The following is a 13,486-nucleotide window of genomic DNA, read 5'->3' as shown; positions in this document are numbered from 1 at the left end:
TAATTTATGTTCTCTATTGAGAACATAAATACAAATAAAGAGCTTGTGAAATACCTTGGTTGAGATGATCAGCTGATGAGGTGGATCAGCAGGCAAAGGTACTTGTTACCAAGTCTAGAAGCCTGTGTTCCTTCCTTGGGTCCCTCACTGTAGAGAGAACACACCTCCCATAAATGTCCTGCGGTCTTCATGTGTGTATTCATGTGCATCCATGAACCCGTTATAACTGTTTACGTAATGATTCAGAAGCCCAAGTCTAGGTGCCCTGCAGACTTCTGTTGCTAATTTCTCATGGCACCTTGCTGGTAACATTGACATGGTGGGCTGCTTTAAGACAGCTGAAATCTAGCAATGTGGTTATTCTCAGTGAGGCATCATCACCATGGAGAAGAGCAAGAGCTCCATGTATTACATGCTGCAGTTCCCAAAGCCTCCTCTCATGGAGAGGAAGTTACGGTTTTAGGGGAGGAAACAACGAAACTCAGGACCGAAATCAATCGATCAGAAACAAACAGAACAATCAACACAACCAAGAGTTGGTTCTTGGAGAAAAACAGCAAGATAGACAAACCCTTAGCCAAACTAACTGAAAGGCAGAGAGACAGTACCCAAATTAACAAAATCAGAAATGAAAGGGGAGACATAACAACGGACGCTGAGGAAATTCAAAGACTCAGTAAGTCTTACTTCAAAAGCCTGTGCTTCACACAATTGAAAAATCTAAATGTAATGGATGATATTCTAGACAGAGACCATGTTCCAAAGTTAAATCAAGACCGGGTCAACTATCTAAAGAGTCCTATAACCCCCAAGGAAATAGAAGCAGTCATTAAAAGTCTCTCCCCCCCCAAAAAAAAAGCCCTGGGCCAGATGGTTTTAGTGCAGAATTCTACCAGTTTTTCAAAGAAGAGCTAATACCAATATTCCTCAAACTAAACATTGCCAAACCCATTCTATGAGGCCACAGTCACTTTGATTACCTAAACCACACAAAGGCACAACAAAGACAGAATCTCAGACCAGTTTCACTTGTGAATACTGCTGCAAAAATACTTAATAAAATACTTGCAAACCGAATCGAACAGCACACAATAGACATTATCTATCATGATCAAGTAGACTTCATTCCAGGGATGCAGGGGTGGTTCAATATACGAAACTTCATCAGTACATTCCACCACATTAACAAACTGAAAGGAAAATATCACATGATCATCTCATTTGAGGCTGGAAAGTTTTTGACAAAATAAACGCCTTTTCATGTTAAAAGTCCTTAAGAGATCAGGGATAGGAGATGCATATCTAAATTTAATAAAAGCAATTTATACCAAGTCAATAGCCAACATCAAATTAGAGAGAAACTTAAAGCAATTCCACTAAAATCAGCAACAAGACAAGGCTACCCATTTTGTCCCTATCTCCTCAATATAGTACTTTAAGATCTAATAGAGCAGTAAGACAGCTAGAGATCAAGGGGATACAAATTAGAAAGGAAAAAGTCAAAGTTTGCTATTTTCAGTGCTATTTGTAGCATGAAACTCTGAGAGAAATAAAGCCTTTCCTCCTTTTGGTGGTTTAGATGAAAATGTTTCCCATAGACTTATTCGGAGTGGCATTATTGAAGGTATGGCTCTGTTGGTGCAGGTGTGGCACTGTTGGAGGAAGTGGGGATTGATAGAGAGTACACTTTTGACACTCTCTCTTCCTGCTGCCTGCTGAGCAGGATGTAGAACGCTCAGCTACTTCTCCAATACCCTGTCCACCTGTATGTCACCAAGCTTCCAGGCATGATGATAATAGACTAGACCTCTGACGTGTCAGTCAGCCCCAGTGAAATGTTTTCCTTTATAAGAGGTACCATGGTTATGCCGTCTCTTCACAGCAATAGAAACCCTGACTAAGGAACCCCTCAACTTGCTTTTGGTTATGGTGTTTTATCACAGCAATAGTAATCACAACAAAGACAGGAAGTGAAGGACAAAAGAAAGATGGAAGGAAGGTCCTTCATGCAGTGGGGCTGGATCTGAGGCTCCTGGCTCTTCTGTCTTTTCCTCTTGGAGTTCATTGTGGAACGGCTCGAGTGAGAGCCTAGGGTTCAATTTCCCTCCAGGAGCCTTGGGCAGCACTTGCCTTCACAGTGCAGTCACATTGGCCTCAAAGAGAGACATTGCTGGCCCCGTGGTAGAACTTTGGTGCTCTCACCGAGTTTGTCAGCAGAGGACCGAACTGTTGTTTTTTAAGAATTAGCTGTAGGCTGCTCATCCTTTGACACAGTCACCCATTCGTTAGATGAGTAAGGAGTTATTCTGGACCAGTGGCCTTGCTGACATCTCTCACATAGTGAATAAAAGGAAAAGTAGTTGGAGTTATGTGTAGCAGTTTTCAGTGTCTTTAGTTTATAAGCCAACTGTTTATCATGTTAGGATGCGGACCCATAAATAAAGTTCAAAGTGGTAATACATCTGGGTCATTGCAGATCTCAACTTGAGTCAGTGGCTTGTAAATATATTTGTCTGTGTCATCGGTCCCTTTATTATTAACGCCGTGGCTCTCACTGTAGTTATCAATCTCACTCAGTTACCAAGGTTCTTGAGAAACCTTTGTTCCCAGTGCAGTCCCCGTGGACCAGTTCTTACCCATCTGAGTAGCAAAAGGTTGTATCTGATTCTGCTGGGATTTCAGATGCATCATCCCCTTCTGTGAGTGCTTCAAGTTTTCCTTTGCTTTCCCCATATTTTCTGTGTGTTTTTCTATTATCAAGCACGGAGCTTCCTAAACTGTGGGTCGCAAGTCTATACTGGAGTACATAACCGAATGTGGGTGGTTAGGAAACATTTGGGCAGTACAAGGTTTCTGAATGTACAACAACAGAAAACTAATTTAAAATGAAGTATTCCACCAAGCCAGGTGTTCTGGCTGTGCTCACTGTGTTGTTTTGTGGGACTTCACCACAGGTCTGGTCTGTAGCTCCAGTTCTGTTTTGTTTTGTGAGACAGGGTCTCATGAAGTAGTCCTGGCTCATCTGGACTGTGCTATGTAGACCAGGATGGACTTGAACTCACAGATTTCTTTTTGTCTTTGCCTCCTGAGTGTTAGGATTGATTCCAAGGATGAGCCCCCACACCACTTGTAGCCCTGGTTCTGAACCTGGAACAGAAGCACTTTGTATTATACACGCCGTCACACCCCAGGATACCGACAAACACTGAAACAGAGGTTATACATTATAGTGTTTTGACTGTACGGTACATGTAAACTTTTCTGCTCTTACAGAATGAACAGTTTGATTATAGAACACAAGGACTTAACATTTTCCTACCACTATTCCTCAACATACAAGAATCAAACATGTACATCTTTGAATTACGTTAAAAATTGATTTTAAAAATTGCTATTTGAGAGCTCAGGGATTAAGAACACTTTCTGCCCTCATAGAGGACTCAAGTTCTTAAGGATTGGAGTTCAATTCTCAGCACTCATGCTGAGTGGTTCACAAGCATAACTCCAGTTCCAGGGGATCTGATACCAGCTTCTGCCCTCTGCTGACGACAGCATGCACAGCACCCACTCATACATTTAAATAAAAATAAAATAAATTATTAAAAATATAAAAAGAAAGACAGACCCTACATAGCAGTAAAGTCAGAAAAGGATTTTAATTGCCATTTGAGATGCTGCAGTAGTTGCCTGGAATAAAACTCCCTGACAAAAGCAACTTGAGAAAAAGGTTTAACCAGAGGTCTGCTGGGGATGGAAGGCGCGGTTGTAGGAATACTAGGCTGGTCACATGGTACCCACAGGAAGCAGAGGCAGATGTTGGTACTCAGTTTACTGTGTCCTTTTTATTTATGCAATCCAGAGCCACAGCCCTGGAGAATGGTGCCACCACATTTAGGGTGTGCCTTCCCACAGCAGTTAACTTTACCTTGAGAGTCTCTTACACTCCTGCTTAGATATTTGTGCCCAGGGTGATTCTAGACTCTGTCAAATGGCATTATAGCCCATTAGAGTTGATGATTTGAGTTTCATAACATCATGCAATAGGGCTGAAAGATGGCTCAGTGGTTAAGAGCACTTGTTCTTGCAAAGACCTAAGTTCAATTCCCAGCTCCCACACGGAGGCTCACAACTGTCTTTAACTCTAGTCCCAGGGGAATCTGAAGCACTCTTTTGACCTTTGAGGGCTTCATGCATGTACATAGTTTACATACATATATACATACATACATACATACAGGCAGGCAGAGCACTCATATGTATAAAATAATAAGTAAATCTAAATTTAAAAGATCATGTAATACATTTTAGCTTTGGATGATTAGGACAAAGTTTCCAATAATCTCTAAATAGCAATGAACATACTTCTGCCATTTTTGTGTATGGAAAATCAGTATGTATACAATGTAATTTGATTATATTTATCCTTCCCTACCCTTCATTAGCCTCCCTGGTCCCTCTTGGCTCACATTGGCCTCCTCTTTCTTCTAACTTCTTCATTTTCATGCCTTGTGCCTGTGTATCACCCTGTACCAACAACAATAGTTAACATAGAAAGAGCTTGGGTAGAGTTTGACTTCTCTGTGCCAGTCTTAAAAATATCAGATACTGAGGCTGAGGGGATGGCTCACTTGGGAAAGCGCTTGTCACACTGGCATGGGGACCTCAGTGTAATCCTCAGCACCCACATAAAAGGTTAGCTGCAGCCACATGTGCTGTAATCCCAGCACTGAGGAGATGGTGAAAAAAGGATCACTGGGCTCTATGGCTAGCCAGCCTAGCCAAATGATATAAGTTCCAGGCTTAGTAATAATTTACTCACAATTTAAGTTAGAGAAAACTCAATAGAATGATGATGAAGCAGAAGGAGGAGGAGGAGGAGGAGGAGGAGGAGGAGGAGGAGGAGGAGGAGGCTCTCTAGTCCTGGAGCAAAAGTCTTCAATGTCTTCAGTACTAAGAGGACCACCCACTGGTGGCCTTCAGAATTCCATCCTGAAGGAGGAGGAGGAGGAAGATGAGGAGGAGGAGGAGGGGAGGAGGAGGAAGAGGAAGAAGAAGAGGAAGAAGGTGAAGAAGAAGAGGAAGAAGAAGAAGGAGGAGGAGGAGGAGAAGGAGAAGAAGGAGAGGGAGGAAGGGTATGGAGGAGGGAGAGGGAGGAGGGAGAGGGAGAAGAAGAAATTAATAAACTTGGGAGGTAGCATGACAACAAGGGTCTAGGGGAACTGGATGAGAGGAGTGGGGCTGGATAAGATAAAAATTATACACATGAATTTAAATTCTCAAATAATAAATAAATAAATAAATAAATAAATAAATAAATATTAAAACCTCCAATCATTAAAACAGCAACAGAAACGAGATGGAGAAGACCAATGGAACTATTCAACAGGTAAAGTTCTTGTTGCCGTGTCTGACTACCTGAGTTTTCTACATCTGGGATTCACAGGTAGGAAAGAACCAGTCCTTGAAGTTGTTCTCTGACCTCCACACAAACATGGCACATGCATGTCCCACCTCCATAGATAAAATATGCCAAGAAACTTGTGAAAACTAATAAAAAAGGGGGCTTGAGAAATGGATCAGCAATCAAGAGCACAGGCTGTACTTCCAGAGGACCCAGTTTGATTCCAGTATCCACATGATGGCTCACAGCTGGCTGTAACTCCAGTCTCAGGAGATTCAGTGCCCCTTTTAGCCTTCACAGGCACTGCACAAACATGGTGCACAAACATACAAGAGGCAAAACACACACGTCAAATACAAATGAAGGAAAAATGTTTTAAAAATAAGGTAGGAGAGCAATTGAGGAAGACATGTGGCATTGACCTCTGGCCTACAAAGGCACACACACACACACACACACACACACACACGTTAAAACAGGCACCTAAGAATAGAAAATGCTTATTGTATGTTTACCATGGGCTAAGCACAATCCCAACTCTGCTTGTGTGTGTGTGTGTGTGTGTGTGTGTGTGTGAATTTTACCCAAGCCAAAGGTATTAGTTAGGATTTTGTTGCTGAGAAGAAGCACCATGACTAAGACCACAAAAGGACATTTAATTGAGGCTGCCTTATAGGTTCAGAGGTTCAGTCCGTTATTGTCACGGTGGAAAGTATGGCAGCATGCAGGCAGACATGGTGCTGGAGAAGGAGCTGAGAATTCTACATTTTGATCTGCAGGCAGCCAGGAGGAGATTGGTTGACTGGGCATAACCTGAGCATATATAACCTCAAAGCCTACCTCTAGAGCGACACAATTCCTCCAACAAAGCCACACCTCCTAATAGTGCCATTCCCTATGGCCAAACATTCAAACACAAGAGTCTATAGGGGCCATAACTATTTAAACCAGCACACCAAGTCATCTGATAAGAAAAAAATCTCAACTGAGGATCTGTCTCCATCACATTGGCCTGTGGGGGTATTTCCTTAATTGATATGGGAAAACCCAGCCCCCTGTGGGCAGTGCTATCTCTGGGCAGACAGTTATGAGTTTTGTAAGAAACAAACTAAGCAAACCATGAGGAATAGGCTAGTAAAGAGTGCTTTTTCATGACTTCTGGTTCAGCTCCTGCCTTGAGTTCTTTTTCTGAATTCTCTTCTCGATGGACTTTGAACTATAAGGTGAAATAAACCCTTTCATCTCCAAATTACTTTTGGTTAGTGTTTATCGCAGCAATAGAAAGCTAACTAGGTCACAAACCATGGGATCAGATTTTAACCCTTACAGCCATGGAACAAAAGTCTTCAATGTCTTCGGTCCTAGAGGACCACCCACTGGTGGCCTTCAGAATTCCAAAAACAAGGTGAGTACACCACTTCTCAATGAATAGTCCCCCCCAAATATTTATTCCTTTAGATTATATATTCAATAATGGAAGTAAAGATATACATTTGTGGTTGGCAAGTGCTTACTGGAATATCACAACTCACTTTGCGGCCCATTTAGTGACTTATGTCTGCAAGCAAATATCCAGATATAAAATATCTATGGGTGGATTTTTACAATTTCTATTGTGAAATTACAATACATATTCAAAGCTTAATACAGTTTTTGCCTTTATTGGAATGTTACCAGAAAGTCAGAGTGAATGAGGATAGCCTTCTGACATCAAATTCCATGTTTAGATGTTTTCACAAGACTCCTTTTATATGTCCCAGGCACCTACTTCAGAATAGTTCTTATCCAATCTGGTCATCTGACCTCCAAAATGAAACAAGCAAGAGGCTCCCTCAGCTGAGGACACAGAGCTGTCACAGAAGCCTAGGAAGCCATGAAACCATTGACCACCTAGCATCAGGAGCAGCAGCAAAGTGTCAGCTTGGCTTACATTAAAAAGCTGCTCTTGTCAGGCCGACTGTGGCAACTGAACCAAGACACAGTTCCCTGTCTCTGCAGTGAGTAGTTGTCAAGACTCCCAGGAATTCCAGTCTGGACAATGTCCAATGCCTTGGCTACTGTGATGCAGGGTTTGCATTTTCCTGCACCTTATCTCTCATTTGCTTTAAGTTGCTGCTAGATTGCTAAGCATACCTTAGTGTGCAATGTTGATTGAGGCTGGGTTATATTATCAGGAGAGTTTTGGTGGTCTTACATGTCTGAACACGTGTTAGAAGTAACACAGTGGTTATCCTAGTAACATGTATCTGCAATCCTAGAATTTGGAAGACAGATGCAGAAGCATCACGATGAATTCAAAGCTGGCCTGGGTTGCATAGTGAGACTTTGTCTCAAAGACTTTAACATTTCAAACAACTGTTTTTTAAAATGTTGAGGCTGGAGAAGCGGCTCAGTGGATAAGAGCACTTGCTACTTTTGCAGAGGATCTAGTTTGAGTTCCCAGCATCCACACGGTGTCTCAAAATCATCTGTAACTCTAGTTCCGGTGGATCTGATGCCCTCTTCTAACTTTCCACAGTCACTCATACACTAAATAAAAATTAATAAGTCTTTTCAAAATATAATTTTGACTAAATGATATTTTAAAAACATTTCAAAGGCACAGATAGAGTTGCTAAAATGATAAAGAAAAAAAACTTTTAAAAAACAGCTATAACCAAAAGTTAGAATCTATGTCTATGGGCTCAACATGGTGGCACGTGCCTTTAATCCCAGTACTCTGGGGGCAGATCTCTTGAGTTTGAGGCTAGTCTGGTCTATGTAGAGAGTTCCAAGGTAATCAGAGCCATATAGTAAGATCTTGTCTAAACAAACAAATACCCAAATCAAAATGTGCTTATATATAGGACACTACAGGCTGAGTTTCTTGGGTTTTCTTTCTCCTTTGCATATCTCGGTGTTGGAACCAAAGAAGCAGAAACAGAAATTCCAGTCAGCCTAGACAAAAAGAGATGCCTTTTTATAGCCAAATAACCAGGAAACAGAAAGCCTCTAAGGCTTTTATTTTATTTTTGAGACAAAGTCGCACTTTGTAGCCTTGGCTGTCCTGGAAATCACTATGAAGAATAGGGTGGCCTTGAACTCACAGAGATCTGCCTGCCTCTGCCTCTTAAGTGCTGGAATTAAGGTGTATGTCACCATACCCTGTACTTCTGTATGCTTTTAAATGAAGACTGGTTCATTCAAATCAAACTCCACAGGAAACCCAACCTTGGAGTGTCAGTGAAGACTAGAGGTAGGGCACAGCATCCATCCAGGGAGGGCATCAGGAGCTGCCCAGCGTGTGCTGCATGGTACCAGAGGAGATGGTGTAGAAAATGCCCACCGAAAGTTTAACACAGCTAAGATAAAAATGCCTCAGCTGGTGAACTAAAGATACCAGAAGGTAAACTCAAAAATAGAAAGAAAAACCAAGTGAAAATTTCAGAACTGAAAACCGAAATAATTGAAATGAAAAGCTCAGCGGATGAGCTCACGCAAAAGGTGAAGGAGCAGAAGGAGAGTGGTGGAGATGCTGGAGAGAATAGACTGCCAGAAGAAGAGCTCCAGGAAACATCAGATCTGACAACTGCATCTAAAGGAGAGAAGAAGAGGCTAGAGTAACCACAAACGAAGCCACAGGAAGAAACAGACACGAAATACTATGGGAAGCTCACAAAGGGATTCCCAACTGTAAAAGTAACTTTTGTTTTCCTGTAGTATGCTGGGTGGAGTTCAGGAGTCACCCCACAAACCATATAAACAACCAGTCTCAGACAGGGATGGTTTATTGAATGCACACCGCAAGACTGACCAACCAGGGGGGAAGCTCAAAGCTGTGCACTGGACATTTCTCAGGGCAAGCTTATAAATGCAAGAATGGCAAAACCCACAATGGGCTCATTCACAGGGGCTGGAAGTGCTGCCCCATAGTTGGGCCTAACTCAAGCCATTTTAGACATAACAGCTCACATTGAACTTTAATTTGATGGGTCCTACATGGAGCTTATAGTTGTGGAGCTCCCTAAGATTAGCAAACCTCAGAATATAGAAAACATGACAAGGGATGTGGTCAGCATGACGCTGCTCCGAGTCAAGTTATTTTTCTGTGTCAATGACTGGAAGGCATGTTACAGCAACAATATGAAACAGCTGGCAGGCGTGGAACAAATTGGCTACAGCTATGCTGAGGGGCAGGCCTCAAAACAAAGAACATGAGCCAGCCACATGCAACGGAAGGAACTCACTTCAGCTATAAAAAACGGGTAGTTTGAAAGAAGAGGTTTGTCAGATGTAACACTAAAAGAAAACATAGTTAATATTGAATAAAGTAGACTTCGGAACAAAGAAAATTATCAGAGGCAGAGAGGAACATTATATAGTAATATCAGAGAACAGAAAAAAATCAGCAATCCTAATTTTGTACATTGTTGTATAGCAATTATGCACTGAAACATTTCTTCCAGGAGAAAGGAGGGCACTCATAAAACTATGAAAGCTCAAAAAGTTTTAAGCACCCTTCCCAAGTGTGGTGATGTGCTGGTTAGTTTTATAGCATCTTGACACAAACTGTGGTCATCTGAGAGGAAGGAATCTCAACTGAGAAAAGGACTCCATCAGCCTAGGCTATAGGCAGGCCCGTAAGGCATTTTGAAAATTAATGATGGACATGGAAGGGCTCAGCTCATTATGGGTGGTTCTATCCTTAGGCTTATGGTCCTAGGTTCTATAAGAAGGCAGGCTAAACAAGCCATGATGAGCAAGCCAGCAAGCAGAACCTCTCCAAAGCCTCTGCATCAGTTCCTGCCTCCAGGATCCCGGCCTGTTTGAGATCCTGTCCTGAATTTCTTTGATGGTAGAGACGTGGAGGCACAAGCCTTTCCTCCCAAAGTTGTTTTAGTCATGGTGTTTCATCACAGAAAAAGTAACTGTAACTAAGACAAATCATTAGTAATTGTCTCCATTAGATTAGTTTGTGGGCAAGTCTGTGGGGGGATTTTCTTGATTAACAATTGGTGTGGGTACTGGGTTATACAAGAAAGCAGGCAGAGAAAGCCACAAGGAGTGAGCCAATAGGCAATAGCCCTCAGTTCCTCCCTTCCAGTTCTTGCCTTGAGTTCATTCCCTGATTTTTCCTTCATGAGGGACTGTAAGCTGTAAAATGAAGTAAATAATTTTCTCTGTAAGTTGCTGCTGTTTGCGGAATCACTCAAGGCAACAGAAAACAAACTGGGACAATGTAAGAATAGAAAACACAACATTCTATTTATGCAGGCTGTTGTGTAGCTGTTCTGTACAGAAACATTCCCTCCATGTGAGACTCAGGAAGTTCAGAACCTCTTATAAGACTCACATGGCCCCTCTCTGGGGTTGTACAACATCGAGCAGTCGCTGTGGTGGAGGTGACTCTTCTGGTAGAATTGTCTGCAAGTTGAGTCAGGATATCTAGGGATCTAGTTCCTGTCTGAAGGCAAAGAAATTGAGCCTCTAGCTGGGAGAACCAGGAGTATTGGAGGGCAGACTTCTTACAGCCTCTTGCACCTTGCTTAGGGTTTTGCAACCAGAATGTGCTCCTGGGACTCTGTTGAATGTGTGTTCCATAGCGGCAGTAAGAATTAACTGGCTGGAGATGGTACATGAATCACAGGTGCAACCTGCATCTTAGGAAGTCATCTGGTTAGAGCTGAAATCTTCAGCAAGAAGGAATCCCCAGAGTGAGCAGGAGAATACAGATGGCCAGATTGCCAAAGTGCTGAGGTTCTGGGGACTGCCCATGAAGGGTGGAGCACATGGTCTGAGCAGCTGTTCTCGTCTCAGAGAATTCCTTTCTTCCCTCTGAGACAGTGACACCTATGATGACAAATGCAACAGCTATCCATTGACACTTTCCCTTGAATCCAGACATGGAGAGTGTTCTCATGTGCTCTGGACAACCTATGTGAGTAGGTACTAGACAGGTGGGCTACCCCATATGGTACTGTGGTGGTTTGAATACGCTTGACCCAGGGAGAGGCACTATTTGGAGTAGGTGTGGCCTTATTGGAGTAGGTGTATCACTGTGGGCATGGGTTTTAAGACCCTCATTCTAGCTGCCTGGAAACCAGTCTTCTCCTAGCAGCCTTCAGATGAAGATGTAGAGCTCTCAGCTCCTCTTGTACTATGCCGGGAGCCATGCCCCAGCTGTTCCTCTTTCTTGGTTCTCTCTTGAAGGTAAGTGAATGTGGAAGAGCGTCAGTGGGGGTGGGATATTTAGGGTTGCTGCTTGATAATAAAATGTTTACCTATCTTAAGTCTAAGTCACTTTGCTTGGTAGCTGGTCTACCTGTCTGAGTTCCTCTGAGGCCAGAAGCTGTAATCTCTGGTGTTTTGTACCCCATATTAAACAGAGGGAGATTAAGCAACATAGCTTTTGTTCTATCTCAGCAAGAACTGTGACACTTTAACTCCCAGCCTGCTAGTTGAAGTCTCAGGAAGAAAAAAAAAAAGATGCTTTGAAAAGTGAGTTTAATCTTTATTTCTAAGTTTTCTCTAAAAAGTTTCCTATGAGAGTTCTCTAAGAAAAGGGGATCAGGGGCCTCTCCTCTCTTTGTCCTCAGCACTTATACATCTTTCAGAACACACAATCATGTGATAAAAAAGTTCCCCACAAATTTACACATGAATATAAATCATAAATTGAATAAGAAGTTTACAATAGAGAATGTTTACATGCATATCCATTAAGAGTAAATATCTGGCTAAACACTCAATATCTGTCACTAGCTCAACAGGGTCATTGAAAATTAGAATTTTTGTGACTAAGTTATTAGTGAAGATTTGTACAGATAAACCCAGTCAATATTTTATCTTCTTCCCTTGCACCTATAGTAAATCTTCGGTTCCCTTTCTATGACATGTGGTTGTTTTACAACCTCTTAGAATGTGCTCTAAGTTGTAGGTGCCTATTGCTATCTCTGAAGCAATTAACTCATGACACTTGAAGACTGGAAGAATTCTCATTGCAGTTTTGAAATCAGAAAGGACTTAATAGCAGTCCTATTATAAAAGATATGTCTTAGTCAGAGTTTGTATTCTTGCACAAAACATCATGATCAAGAAGCAAGTTGGGGAGGAAAGGATTTATTCAGCTTACACTTCCACATTGCTGTTCATCATCAAAGGAAGTCAGGACTGGAACTCCCACCGGGCAGGAAGCAGGAGCTGATGCAGAGGCCATGGAGGGATATTACTTACTGGCTTACTTTCCCTGGCTTGCTCAGCTTGCTTTCTTATAGAACCCAGGACTATCAGCCCAGAGATGGCACCACCCACAGTGGGCACTCCCCCCTTGATCACTAATTGAGAAAATGCCTTAGAGCTATATCTCATGGAGGCATTTCCTCAACTGAAGCTAGTTCTCTGTGATAACTCCAGCTTGTGTCAAGTTTTCACACAAAACCAGCCAGTATAAGATCTTAATAGTTACCAATATAATATTTGGAATTCTTATAGGGTCATCATTAAGAATTAAGAAATCATCTATGTGTCTATATGGCATCACTACAAGACAGTACATCTTCATTGTTCTGCAGAGATCTGCTCAAAAATGTATGCTAATACCTAGTGATTTTTACATATATATTTAATAATAACAGGAAAAATATATTAATAGCAGGAACCTTTCCTAAAATGAAATTCTTCTTGGCCTTGCCTAAAGAAGCAATTCTGTCATTAACTTTAACAGAATATGGTGGAACCATCTTAGGAAGATCATCTGCTAGTTTTTAGCTTCTCCTTGATGACTCCTGGATGCTGCTATGATAATGGACTCAACCTCTTAACCTGTAAGCCAGCCTCAATTAAATACTTTCCTTATAAGAGTTGCCAAGGTCATGGTGTCTGTACTAAGACATGTACCCATGCAGTGGAGTGCAACTATCAGTACAGGACCAGGGGCCATGCCAGGCTCCATTCTTCTCATCCCTGTACCCAGAATGGGTGCTTGATTGTTCTGACGAGAGGTGGGAACATCTTGTTCTGCTGTTATTGATGGCTGAGGTCTAGGTCAGGTGTTTCTAGGTCCTTTGTCTCTCATCCAAAGAATTGAAATAAGGTCTTACACAGATT

The sequence above is a fragment of the Grammomys surdaster genome, unplaced genomic scaffold (genome assembly GCF_004785775.1).
Source record: "Grammomys surdaster isolate TR1022 unplaced genomic scaffold, NIH_TR_1.0 242, whole genome shotgun sequence".
NCBI classification, from domain to species: Eukaryota; Metazoa; Chordata; class Mammalia; order Rodentia; family Muridae; genus Grammomys; species Grammomys surdaster.
The sequence above is the reverse complement of the archived record's forward strand: the minus strand, read 5'-3'. Positions refer to the sequence as shown.